Genomic DNA, 14,890 nt, shown 5'->3' with positions numbered 1-14,890 from the left:
AGAGAAACAGAGGCATAGACAGAGAGAAAATATGTGTTTGGATTTCCAAAAAAAGGGGAAATGACTGCTAAATATATGACTAATTTTCCTCTTTTCTGACGAATGGTCGCCTGCATACACTCATGTTCTCACATGACTATTTCACACACTACCTCAAGTAAAAAATTTTCATGGGTAACAAAAGGTGCACTGCAGCGTAGTCAGCAGCTAAATAATTGCAATCTTCACATTTTGTGGTTTAGTTAGCTCTTCAAGGACAACATAAATCTTCTGTGATTTCCCAGATCGCTGGTGAATCACAAATGTGCTGATTCCCCTTTCTTCTCATAGCATCCATTTAGTGTGACAGCCTGCATTAAGGCTCTCTTGCAATGATGTATAAAGAAGTAACAGCTAGAAGCAAATCATGGTTTCCAAGTTCATGAGGAAGAGTAAGAAAAGGATTATGAATTGTGGCAATTTGAGACTTTTAGAAGAGGTCAATAAAGTGAGGGACTGCCGTTCCCAGATAAACTAATATCCTCAGATACATCTAACAAGGATCAACGCTTTTCAACAGCTTTCTTCAGAAGAGTTCTGCCCTGGCTGTCATTTTATCCAGAAAATATCTTGATCACATGCAGCAGTATGAGGACCTCAATTTTCAATTGTTTATCTGGAGGTGCAAAAGTCTGTCTTAGAATAACTCAGGAAGAAAAAACAGGACAAGAATTTTACTCTTTTTTAGTAGATGTCTGCTGAGAAGGCCACGTCATTTTGCGGTTAGATATCACTGAGTATTTATAAACAGAAATATGCAAGTCTAGCAGCTAAATATATAGAGAGACTCTCTTAGGGAAGCTGGTGTCATTCTGTGGTTTCGCTCTGCTGATGATTCATTTATACAGTTCAAGGTGCTGGAGCGTAGCTGTGAAATTCCTAACTTGAAGACCAGACTATTCCCCATATGTCTCACTCGTTGCTCATCTCACTAGATAGATATGTCCCACACCAGGGCTACATGCAGTGCCTTGCCACAGTTGGGTGGATTTTGATGTCCTTGGATATGCCAATAAAATAATCAAAATATCAAGAAATATCTAGTGTTCTGGAAGTTCCTTGCAACTGAGAATTTTAAAAGGTCTCCACAAGCAAGCTGTGTCTGTTCATTATCCCTAGTCAGTTGAAGGGGAAATGGAAATTCAGGCATAATGGAATAGGGATTACACCATTTCTACACAGGGTAGTTAATGTGCCAGCTTCTTATAGCAGCTCCCAGCTCCCAGCAGCTCCTCCTGTCTCTCCTGGAGGAATTTACCCTGTTATAGTGGCTCTGCGGCTGATAATGTTTGGCATCCAAGAACTGCAATCCTTTGGTCTTTGTTATTTATTCTGTTATCCAGTTTGGCTAAGAGAACTTAATTCAATTAAAAACTGAAGAAAATTTCTCTGGTTCACATAAGAATAAGGTGACAAGACATTAGGAAATATTGAATGTTGAAAGCTGACTGGCAAGCAGATGCAAAGTGAACCACAACTATTGCACCAACACACTTTTTGGGCTTATTGATATGAGCAAACCTGGTTTTAATAATTTATAATACCCTTGTGCACAGTTCCAAGCTGGGGTCTTGAGGAGCACAGAAAAGGAAAGGAACTCTCCAGCTCTGAGAAACACCAAATAACTGGGACAGAAAGAGAAAGACTAAACAGAGGGATTAGCACAATGCACAACAGACTCTAAGAATACAGGAATTTGCATGCTTAGCCAGAGGAATAAGTGCTGACATACCTCAAGTGTATATGGCTAAGCAGGAGAAACAGAAGGTGATGTGCCAAACGATCTACTTTGTCATAAAGGAATGCTAGTTTGGCCAGAGCAGCCATGTCTGGGTTACAGATTGTCTCACCACTACAGGTTCCTGGGATTTCCAAAGACCCTTTCTCTGCAACAGAAAGCAGGCAGACTTGAAAAATAATTATATCTCAAGAGCTGGAAGGGTCAGGGAGGAGGAGATCATCAGCATAGAAATCAACAGGGTACAAGGAACAAAGTAACACGCAGAGAGGCCCAGAGTTCCTGTGCACAGGCACACAGCCATAGACTGGTGAAATAAAGAAATTATTTCTGAAAAAGTGGCGTTTTCTGGATTTTATGTACTGTAAAAACCATCCCTGGGCACAGCCTACTTGATATATGATGCTATGTGGAAAAGTAGTGATGGAGTATTGTTGCAAAGCTGAGTTTGTTGAAAGCAGTAAAGTGATATTAGTCTCCCTATAAATTGAACTGAAGAAGACAATCTAAATAGTGACAGTCTAAACATCAATGCATCTTAGTGTATCTCTCCAATGAAAAAGAAAGAAGTAAAAAAAAACCTCTTACTGCTCTTCCTTCTCTTATAGATAAAATGGTGCGTAGATATACTGAATTTTGATCAACTATATGGTTAGGCTTAGGGATTAGAGAGTAAAAAAGCCTAGGGCTCCAGGGACACTGTGGATGGAGAAGGCATGCTGAGAGGACTGTAGCAGGGTCCCAACATTGCTGCCCCTATATCTTTCTAATCTGGGCCATCCACAGAACCACTGAGTTTGGAAAAAACCTCTAAGATTACCAACCATTAATACAGCACCACCATGCTCATCACTAAACCAAATCCCCAAGTGTCATATCCACATGCCTTTTAAACACTTCCAGGGATAGTGATTCCACCACTTCCCTAGGAAGCATATTCCAAAGCCTATCCATCCTTTCAGTGAAGAAATTTTCTCCTATTATCTAATCTAAACCTTCCCTGCTACAACTTGAGGTAATTTCCTCTCATACTGTCACTTGTTACCTGGGAGAAGAGACCAACCCCCAACTTGCTGCAACCACACTGAGGTTCCTGCTTCTTTCCCAAGCTACCATCCATCCTCCCTACTCAGATGGAGCAAGCCTAGAGTGCTACCATGCCTCAGTGCAGGGCTCCAGGCAAGGCTGCAGCACCCACACAGTCACTTGCCATAGCAGGGCTGGGAGGTAGGGCTAGCTGGGAGCCAGCAGTGCTGAGGAGAACAGCAAGCAGACATTTCCTACAGCTCTGGCATCTTCTCAGACCACAGGCAGTGAGTCAGTAGGGGCACTAGGGACATGCTAGAGAAAAAAAGCAAACCTAAGACTACTGACTAGCTTTTTCTTTTCCACCAGTTCCAAAATCATAGTGTTTGCTTGCAGTCATGATCAGTCTTTTTTTATATATATATGAAAAAACTTAATGTGCTCGGTGGTCTTTCATGTGAGAAGTGTTGAGAGATTTAAAAACACAGCAGTCATGACAACAAGCCCACAGGAACAGCAGACAGAAGAGGAACTGTGTCCAGTTATCATATAGAGTTACATGAGCCAGAACAACAGGGACAAAAGAAAATTTCTAAACCAGTTATGATGCTTGACTTAAGCAGCCAACCCAGCAAACAGGGATTTCAGAGGCAAAGACAAAAGCAGATGACAGAGATTTCTGTTTATAATTGCCTTTTTGTTAGCTGAACTTAAATTTAGTAGGTAAAAAGTAACTTCATAGCTACAAAAAACAGCGACAAACATATGGTCTGTGATAAAGGAAAAATTGAGCTGGTACGGATCATACATTATTGTAGGTAAACTGGGAAGGTAATGTTAAACATTACTTTTTTATTACATGTTCCTGAATCAAGTATTTTTCTCACCAAGAAGATGAAGTAATTTATATAATGCAGACAGTAAAACTCCCATTTGTCTTAGATATGCTGTCCTTCTGACACACAGGTATATTTCACACACTTGTTTTAAGAAACAGTCATGTGAAATATGTGCAGCAGATACAACTACCCAAGGTATTTGTTCTCTACTCCACTACATTAATGTGTAATTCATTACCACAGGATTTGGAGGGGACTGGGTTCGGAGACAGCAAATGAGAGAAACACATGAAAATACATGAAACACATGCAGATGGTATAGAAACAGACAGCAAAGTTGCAGTTGTACTTGGCATTCTCTCTTTGTGCTTGTCCTCTCTGTAGTGTCACAATGACCAGAAATTCTGACTGGCAGCAAGAATTGCTTAAGAAAAAGTTGAGCAAGACTTGCTCTGGATCTGTGATATAATGGAAGAGGGGGTTACAAATAAATGAATAGCAAATAATTAGATGCAACATATACTGCTTCTAAATGAAGAGGCAGGGGAAGAACCTGTGTATTTGACAGCAGGAATTAGGAGAAATCAGATCAGTTCAGAAGAAATAGAACCAATCCCAGCAACACTATTGTTCTAAAAAAGAAATACCAAAGCACGCAAGTGATGTTGCAAGACCACAATTGCAATAAAGAGCAGATAGGCCCAGTCAATCTTTTCATCTTTTATCTGTTCAGTTGGTGGACAAACACTGTGAAGAACTGAAGAAAGTCAGATTTTGTATCATTATTCAGGTTAATGAACACATTTGTTTTAATAAAAACAGTTACCATCAGCCAAGCTTGGAGTGTTCTGTTATAACAGCTGACCACGTAACAAGAGTACAAATACACGTGGACTAGCAGAACTGATCTTGGGAGGATTTCAGCCCTCAAATGCACTTACTTATGCCCTTCTCCAGTATATAATGATCTGTACCAGGCTGAAAGGGAACTCATAATTACAGCAACTGTTTTTAAGGACTATGGGAGGATTTTACACAATAAATACAATATTGAATATTATTTGTTTACATCTTTGCTATCAGTCATATCTTGAAAAGAAAAGAGAGATTTTAATAACAGTATTGCTTTACTATGCAAATTTTCCTTAATTACAAGCTGGAAGAGTTTTCATTCAGACTTAGTTAATTAGAAGGCTTTACCGTTTGCAGGAAAATTTGGGTAACTTTCATTAAAGTTTGCAAGAAACTGGTGGGTGGGTTTTCCTTCAAAACATTCCTGGATTGAGACCTTCCTTCTCAATAAAACTCAGATCCCTGCTGGTCCTTCTGGCTGTAACTTCCAAGACCTATTATCTCAGAGACCTTTATTTCACTGGGGACCAGTAGAGCCCTGCATTTACTTTAATGCCAGTTCATAAGTGCTGAGCCATTCCCCTTGTCTCTGCAGAAAACTGAAAGATCCCAGGACCTTTACAAGTTTCTATTTTGATTAATGCACAAGTTTTGTGAATAGACTTCCCAGGTAGAAGGGTTTCAGCAAGGTATATGAATTATGGATATAGCTCTTGGCTTGATACAGTAGCTATGGGAACAAAAGACACACAAGAAAAGGGGAAACTAAATTTAACCCTTTCATATCATAATGATATGGCAGCAGTGTTTGGAACCTTAACCATTGCTGGTTCCCTTGAAGTTGTTAATGGCAGCTCTGCACAGCAAGGACATGGCACTCAGTGGTTCAGAGCTGCTGCCTGTTTCATGATGTGTTTATGATACTAGCCTGAGATGAGAGGCTTGAAATTACATGTCTCATGCAGAAGCCACAGGACCTTTTACTGGACTTTTAAATATCAAAGTGAAATACTGAAGATAACAGTAAGAAGGCACATAGTTCTTGGCAACTCTCTCCATAAATAGATTGAGACAAAGAGAAAGAAAAACTATATTAGAGACATATATGTATCCATACATAGAGAAATTTAGAGGCTGCCATGTGCTGAGAGGAAAGGATTGTATTCAAATTGAAAAAGTCCCCAAAAGAAGGGTAGACAAGAAAGAAAGGTAGACAAGAAAGCCCTGCAGGATTTCTGTTCCTGCTCTGCAATCTGTTTTTCCATTTCCCCCATGCAAAGTGGAACAGCTACAGGGTGCTGGCTGTGCTCTATAGGAACACCACAGTAATCTGGTCAACACTCCTCCATGTAAACTGATAAATGTTTGTGATAATTCAAAGCTATTTTACAACAAAACTCCAGCCAGAAAAAAGTTTACTTTTTATTAACACAGCTAATAGCATTTTAGTGATGTTTACATGTGTAGGGAAAGCCCAAGGGCTATACTAAAAAATATTTACTTTATATAATAGGGCATAACTAAAAATTTCAGTAGCAGCATTGCTGAGTCATTTTACATCAAAATCCATTAATCAGTTTGCTGATGATACCATGTCTATTAGGGGCTGAAAGTATCTGGCAGGGCCCCTGCAGCTCAATATTCACAGAATCATCAGAATGGCACCTTCCAGACCTTGCTCAGACCATTTTCTCTTTGTCTTAGGATAAATTTGCTTCTTCATTTTTCCAAAGAACTACTATAAAAGAAGACTATCATTTTTCTAGTATACCCTCATAAAATCACTCATTTCTGAATGCTTTGTGGGACAGGGGAAAGGTCTGAAACTTTCTGGCACTGCAATCTGCCAAAGGGATATTCTCATTGCTTTCTTAACAATATATGCAACCAGCAGTTTTAACACTCATTCTAACACTCTTAGTTGACCTTTCAAAACCTTGTAATGCTGTAATGAAGAAAAGTGCCTGGCAGAGCTCTGCCTTAAGGTTGTACTTCCTGAGAAGATGAAGAAATACCACCTTGAGGAAAGGATTCTGTTAATGTGCCAAATACGATGTTTATGTAAGAGGGCTTTTCATCAGAAGCTGGTGCACAGGAGGAATAATGAATTGAAGAGGCTTTCAACACACCTCATGCCTCATTTAGGATCTGCCATGGATAAGGTCATGTGGCTTTGGGTTGAGCTGTTCCATGTTCAATGAACAAAATGCAGAGTTTGCAAACCCTGTAGTATTTATGTGCATTATCCTGCCCCTTTCAGAAACAAACCTTTCTAGATATGAGCAAGTTCACCTGCACCAACTGGATGCAAATTTATCTACACCCTGAGGCAACTTCTGATGTGCCTCTGATACATGTTCTTGTCCATCTCTTAAACTGCTCTAATCCACAATCTTCACCTCTCTGCAGATCTGTGTCCTCCCCATGCCCTTATCAGTCATGCCCAGGCTGCTATAATCAGAACACATATTTCAGTGGGGATTTTGTACAGAGGTAAATTACCTACTGATACAACCACAATAAAAGGTAGGTCATGAGGAAATAGGCCAGGACGCAGGAGACAGACAAGGCGCAGTGTGGTACAAATGCAGGAGAGACTGTTGATCTCATGAAGCGTTTTAGTGCATCATTCTCTCTCCACGTTTGCACCACGGTAGAGAAGCCTCTCAGCCACAAACCTGGTTCATCCATGAAGGCTGTCCACACTGCAGCCAGCAGCTCCTGTGATATAAAGATGTTTCTCAGCAGCGTTCAGCAAGGATCACAGGGATCTCTATTTCTCTGCCCTGAAAATGCATTCATAGATACACCTATGTACATGCTGCAGCTAACCCAGGAAATAACTAACTCTTCTGCCAGCAAAAGGCTTTGTAAGACAAGAACAAAAGGTGTTCAGGATGTTTTGGACATCAGGAGAAAAAGCAATACATTGTATATGGAAAAATTTCCCTAATAAACAAAGTAATGGAAAGCACTTCCAGGTCTTCTTAAAACCCTATAATCTGTCATAGGACATTCAACAGTCAGGATTTGCAGGACCTGTTTGCAGGAACACTGGAGTTGCAGCAATAATACCAGTGGGCCCAGGACGTCCTGTGCTGTGTAGGGCACTGTGTGGAGCACGCATGAGTTTCCTGAAGACTTGTGGGAGCAACGCTTGGCAGCTGACGAGAACGCACAGCACTTCTCGGCAATCTGTGCTCATGCAGGAGATAGTGAAGCGGAATCTATGGACACTGATTGCAGAACAAAACGTTCTGTACTTGCACTCCTCACACAGCCTTCACCTGCTCCAGCACAAGTGTGGAGCTGGACATGTAGATGTTCACAACTGTGTGAACAGTTCAGCCCTTGCAGCCCCAGTTCAGCCCACACCAAACCTCACGCTTGGTACTCTGGCTTATGAAGATGTAAGGTCTCAGGTTTTCTAGGTGAGAGAAGTAGCCATGAGTTCAGTACCAAGAGCATCCCATTGCTACCCAAGTAATAAGAAAACACACTTGTGAAACACAACCCTGTGACTGTGGTTACTTAGGCAACATCTCCTTGCAAGTATTCATTGATCTGCTGTCCCTGGGGGTTGTCCAAGATTGCGTGTCACCTGCCCTGTTCCGGAAGAATTGCCACATATCAAGAGGCTTCAACTTGCTTCCTCTTTACAAATTTCATATGGTTGCTGGTTGGTTGACTACTAAAACCTCACCCTAGCTGAAATGATCCAGTTTTCAACTGGAGCAAGTCAGTAATGCTGTGGAATGAGATATAAGAGGAGAGCACTCAAGAGCATTCAGAATTCACTCCTGGAAATCCTTCCTAGAAGAAACCAAGCAAAATGGCCATTATAATCACTCATGTCTTAAAGTATAATGTGGCCTGCTGATGCATATTTGCAATTTCTTTTCTGCAGTCCCTAGGATATAGGAGTTTGGGAATCAAATTACTAATTATGACATTTGCAGGACATCTATTGCAACTAACATTACCTGCATAATTTTCTCCTAATAACTATGACAAGGAATTTGTTCCACATCGTGGCATGCTTCCAAACTGTTTTTTCTTTCCTGGCTCCAAAAATAATAGCTCTCTTCTCCATCTGTGATGCATAATAAATATTAATTTTATCATTAATCCAGAGGTTTAACAGCAGCATTAGAGACTAAAGCAGCTTGAAATATCTTCCCATTTGAACATCAAAAAAACCCCATACTTTACACAGAATATGGCCCTATTTGTTAGAAAAAATATATCTAGTTTTCATCTTTTTATTCTACAGGGTTAGCAGTGTTCAGTTAAAGTACATTCTTCTTTCTCACTTCATACAGTATATCTTAGTATCCACCAAAAAGACAGCTGGTATCCATCTGTCTTTGCCCAATGACACTTTTATTGCTAACTTTACCTTTTTTCGCTGCTTGAACCCTCCTCTTCTTTCATATATCACATGCTGTTCACTTCAAGGATGTGTACTTTATATATGCCTCAAATGCATCAGTTCTTAAAATTAATTTCCAACAGTGGTAAAATAAATGCGTTTCAGCCCATCAGTTTAAGTCCCAACACACCATCGCAGACTTGAGAGGGAAAACAAGTCCATTCATCTATCTATTTACTCACACAACCTTATGCAACAAGGTTAACTTAGAAGATCCAAATGGAGACATTTGGCATAAACAGCCTCAGATCTGGGCACTGAAAAAATCTGCCCCTGTCCCAGTACTACTGTAGTCACCTCAGGACAGCTACACATTCCAGCACTGCACAAGCCAAAGGTGACAGTGGGGGTAACTCAGTCAAATATGGCCAGACCTGTTTGCCCAAGTCCAGTTCTTGAAGAATTCAGACATATTCTCTCAATGAGGTAGGCTCTAGGTCTCTAAGCAGGGTCTGTTTACACAGCATGCTTATTTCCCTGCCAGTACCTTTTAAAGATCATAAGTAAGCTTAATATAATTTCTCTTGCAGTAAAAAAGCAATATAAAACTGTAATAAGCAAAGCAATATAAAAAGTGCAATGTATCTATGGGAAAAACTACTGACATTTACACTTGAACTATTTCAAGATTAACTTGTGAAATTATGCACTCACAGTTCTTCAGTACTCAAGAAATAGCAGACCTGCCAGTTCCTAGATCTGGAGATCATAGACTTAGAAGAGAACAAAACATAAGATCATTATACCTCAAAGGGACTCTTTTGGTAAATGACAGCAAAACGGACTACAAACCATTTCAAACCTTGAAGAAATCCAACTACTGATGCATTCTGCTGAATGCACAAAGGGCTTGCCAGTGTTTGGGTGCCTGTAGTAGGCTGTGAGCAGCACATTAAGTCAAAACATTCTGAGATGGCCTCCTCTCCTGAGTAGAACTGGACACAGTGCCTTTCCAAGATGGATGGATCTGCCACTCACATCATACTCAGATGAAGTAGGCTGAAACTTGTACATGTGGTGAAGTGAGAAGTTTCATCTCTTAACACATGAAGACATTGAAATGTATTCCTAACACATCGAACTGAAAGCACTTAGACAAAACCTTTGGAGGTTTTGGTGTTTGGGTTTTGGGGTTTTTTGGAAGAGAGAGAAAGAGGAATCTAAAGGAGAAGTTAGAAGGATGTCTCCAGTCTTACTCAATGTCTCTTTTAGAGGCTGTTCTCTACCAGCTTCTGCAGGCAGTGTTGTTCCACCAGTCTCAGACAAATATGAAGGGAAAAATATCAAGGTGCCACGAATGAATTTTCATGGTTACCAGCTTTGTCTCTTGAAACTTCCTCCCACAACACATCTTAAAAACATGTAGCTCCTCCAATCAACTGAGAATGTAAATTAAAAATGTGCCATATTTCTACTGCAAAAGGACTGTTACCTTCTATCCATTACTAGAGTTTGCCTGAAATCCTCATCAAAGCAGCAGTATAGCAGTGACATAGAAAGTCCTTCCAGGAAAAGTCTCCCTACTTTAGGAAAACCACAGCAGAAGTACCAAGTGCTAGACTTAATCAAACTGCTTTTTAACTGTGGATGGATGAAATTTTGGGTTTTCTGGAGGCCTTTTTATAGTAGGCTTACATGTTAAAATGTAATTAATCTGAGAATGGATACAGTCATCGTTAAAACTTTCCAAGGTGAGAATCACAACCTCTTACTATAAAATAGCAATGAAGACTTCTTCAGCTGAGATATGAACCTCTCTAGATTATGGATTGAAGAAGGTTTACTTCACATGCTCATCCAAACAAGGGGGGGAAAAGTGAAATGTTGTCAAGATATTGCAAGAAGTAGATTTTGGGCCTCACAATTAGAAGTATTTACATGCATAGCATCAATGTTACTCACCCAAAAAGGACACACTTTAGTTTTTTTTATCTCTGACCACAACAGCTTTCAAAAAAATGTTTACTGCCACTGCCTCTGCAAACTTCAGATTTTTAAGTATTTCCCAGTCCACTGTCATTGCACAAAACTCCCACAAGAAGCTATCTTGTGCCAGCAAGCACTGAGAGATATAAACTCATCCCAGATCTTATAGGAAAGAAACTGGATGCACTTTTCTGATGGCCATATCCTCACAAGAATTTGATGGCCACATCTTCGTAAGAATGGTGTTTCCTAGAACTTAGAAATTGAGCTTGCTTAATAGCATCATATTTCAAATCTAAAAGGAATTTCTCTGCATTTGGTGTGTGAGAAATATCAGCATAGACAACACTTTCCCAAAGTAGTGAAGGTGGCTATTACAAAATTCCTTAGTCAAGCCTCAGAGTTACCACAGTCAACTTGAAACTAAGTTGTTGTGAAAGTGAAAGTATTGCATTTGCTGATACACATTTTACAGACAGGTGGCAAATTTAGAAACAAGGTTTAGATTTTGCCTGCTCAAATCCTCTTAGAATCATAGAATAATTTAGGCAGACGCAGACCCTTAAGGTCATTGAAATTGAGTCCTACAATAAACCTAACACTGCCAAGTCCACCCTTAAACCGTGGCTCTAATCATTACATCTAAACTTCTGATGCTGAGCAAATGTCCCAGCTGCAGTTTGCTAGGAGAAGTCCTCCTGTTTCTGCAGCATTTATGTTTTCTGCAATTTGCAAGACAATTGCCAAGACAATGCTGCATGCAAAGATTCAGCCTCCAGCTAATATGTCTCAGACCTGGATTTGGCCACAATGTAAAACTCAGCAATCCACATAAAATCAAATGGGATATTTCCATTATTTGGTCCCCAGTCTCTTGCAGGTTCCCTCCAATCTCACTGCAGATCTTGCAGACTGTTACTAAATCTACAGAGTATCAAAACTTCCACAGAGAAGAAGAAAATACTTTTCAGCTTCTTGAAAATACTCTTTTGCTTGAAGCCTGAAGCTGTTTGATTGAAAGCTGGAGTGTCTGCCCACCCTGGCAGAGTTTGCACCAGGATATGAGCACAGTTACACACTGCACTGCAGAAATACAATCCCAGTACCACACAGTTGTGTCTTCTCTAGAAGCAGCAGTAGCTGCATCCACTAAAATAATCTCCCAAAAGAATGTGTTGCTTCAACCCATTACTTTGCAAAAAAACCACTGCTTTTTGGCAGGAACAGAAGTATGATTGACAGTTAAGGAAGGAAGGAAAGAAGGAAGAACAGAAAGCAAGGAAAAAAAAAACCTGATAAAAGCAGAAGGAAGCAGAAACATCAACAGAAACACTTCTTCAAGTAAGACAGAATTTACAGCAGCCACAAAAATGGAGGCCTCTCAGACTTCTGAGAAGTTAATGAGTCTTGCAGGGCCTTGAGGCATTGTTGGCAAGAGAAGAAAGCTGCATCTCCTGCTGCAGATGCAGCCAGGTGTGAGAAGATCCTAAACAACAGGGGTCACCCAGCTGTGGGATCTGCTGATGGGAGTTTCCCACAGCTGGTGGCACCCAGCTTGGCCAGCCCCAAGATGCAGCACCAGGTGCAGAGCCTTACCAGCCTACCCAGACCCTGTGACCTCCAGCTGTGGGGCACAGCCGTGGGCAGTATCCAACCACAGCTCCGCTGGCATATCTACTCCTTCCTCCAGAGAACTCTTGTATATTTGGCCTCATCATGCAAGCATCTTGCAGATACCAGGAAATCATGTTTTCTTTCCCCCAGAGCTGTTACCACAAAGAAATAGGGAGAAGATATAAGTTTAAGCCATTTCAGTTTACAGGAATGAGAACACCATGGTCTTCATGACTAGAAACAAAACTGAAGCTGAAAGGGTTGGTTCTATTTACAAAAGTGGGGCACAGAGGGTGACAGCTTCATTTGGTTCACTGCAGCAGTAAATCTCTGCTGCAAACTGATGGCAGGGGAACAATATATTGGACTGATTTCAGTTAAGAACCCAAATTGTGAGACATCCTCTGTGACAGTGTGATCAATGGCAGTTGAATAGAGCCCTGTTTGACTCGTAGACACATGTGCATGTGCCACAGGAACACCAGGGATCTGCTCCTTTTGCCCAAATGCTGTGGCATTAGGAGTTATGCTCACCACGCCATCAGTGATGCTTAAATTAACTGCTATTTAAAAGGCCCCCAAAAAACTGCTATTTAAAAGCCCCCAAATGAGTTTAAATGATGCCACTGAACAGCTGTGTGACATGAAATAAATCACTTCATAAAAATCCCTGGTGTTCTTCCTAGTGTAAAACTGAGATCTGGCACATTTTGAAAAGCACTAGAAAAATGTTTTTATCTGAATGGCAAATAATAGATGAATTCATGCTTAACTTGCATTTTTCCATTTTAGAAAAATTAGTTTAAGAAAACCAATCATAGCAGCACAGTAATGATAATTGCAGCTTAATTACCCATAACTGATTCTTTATGCCCTGAAATAATTTATTCTCCTTTTATATTTGTCTCTGATATCCATTAGAGTCATTACAACTGTGAGTCTATAATTACATATTTTCCATTTTAACATTCTATGCCAGTATGTGCTCTCTTCTTATCTTTCAGCTAATTTCATTACCGAAACACCAAGAAAATTTCCACATGAATTTTCCAGAAGGTTTGGGGGTAGGTCTAGCACTTAATGAAACCTAGAGAGGCAGTTCTTAGGACAGAGCTTTTGTAAGTGCCCACCAGTCAGGCATTGCCAACTACTCTGTATAGGCTACACCATGGTGGGATCATCAGGGCAGGAAACCTGCCCTGAGGTTTGGGATTACACTTCAGCATTAGGTGGAGGTTAGGACACAAGTGACTGGGAGGAGAGTTTTATTGTGTCTTTGTTTTGTTTGAAAGTAAAGCTGAGAAAGCTCTTGACAAGGCTCTTCTAGGAGGACCCAGGTCCATTTCTGCCTAGTGGCACCACCAGTAGGAGACCCAGGATTGCCAAAACCCGGGACTTTTACTTGTTGCACATAAATATGCTCCATGCCAAGCTAGATGCACTTGCATCCTTTAGCAGTGGTAAAAAATCTGGTAAAATCATTGCAATAAAGCAGAAAAAGTGATCTTTGCTCTCTCAGATCTCACCTTGCTAAATGCCTTCCTGTCTCAATTACCAAAAGGTTAGTCAGCATCTGGCCCAGAAATGTGACCATGTGGGCCACACTCCACTTCCTTCACCCATACCCAAAGGGGCCAAGATGGTATAATGGTTGACTTGAAGAATCTTAAAACTAAAAACCTGTTTTCTAACTATCCCTCTGACTCACTAAAAGCTACCAAACACATCATTTACTCTGTCTTTAAGCTTTGCCTGTTTGTAGGACTAGAGTCTTGCTAACTATACTGACAGGATTCTACCAGAAATTTACTGTAACTTCCCTGTGACAAAAGCTAACACAAGCAGCATTTACAATCCCTTCACTCCAACAGCTATTTCAGAGACAGAAATGCATTTTTTTTCCTATGGGTAACATGGTCTGGGCAAAATTGCTCGGAAGATGCAAATATTACAATAAAATGGAAGTATGGTAATGCCTTTCAGTGGACAAATTAGGCTGAGTGACAAACACAAGATTGGGCAATATAAATTTCACACAGAGGACAAGTAAAATCTGAGCTGCATGCAGCAATTGGAACAAATTAATCTGATTTTCCCATGCCACATATTTACCCCACAGAATCAGAAGAGCTTGAGAATGAAACATTAAAGTGAATTTCCTACTAGAATTTTACAAAGAAAGTACCCTGTCATTTCCTCAGCTGGAAAGGGCATGTTTTGATTGAGTCAGGGATTTATTCTCTTAAACAATGAAACACCTTCCTCCCTCCTTCTCTCCCAAGTTTGTTATTGTTTAGACCAAGAATGGGATAAACCAGTGAAATAAGGACAGTAAGATTATCAGTATTTCTGGGGCAGAGTTTTTACCCTTTTAGAACTTACGCTGCATGGAGCCACACAATCATGGAGTGAAAATTAAGTGAC

The 14,890-nt window shown here is 40.4% G+C and overlaps 1 protein-coding gene across 5 annotated transcripts in view; it reads right to left on the bottom strand.

Annotated features, from left to right (window-relative positions):
- Positions 1-14,890, bottom strand: part of LOC134041323 (interleukin-1 receptor type 2-like) — a 31,308-nt gene that overhangs the window by 14,629 nt on the left and 1,789 nt on the right. The gene's annotated exons all lie outside the window — the stretch shown is intronic.

The sequence above is a fragment of the Cinclus cinclus genome, chromosome 2 (genome assembly GCF_963662255.1).
Source record: "Cinclus cinclus chromosome 2, bCinCin1.1, whole genome shotgun sequence".
Classification (NCBI taxonomy): Eukaryota; Metazoa; Chordata; class Aves; order Passeriformes; family Cinclidae; genus Cinclus; species Cinclus cinclus.
The sequence above is the reverse complement of the archived record's forward strand: the minus strand, read 5'-3'. Positions and strand labels throughout refer to the sequence as shown.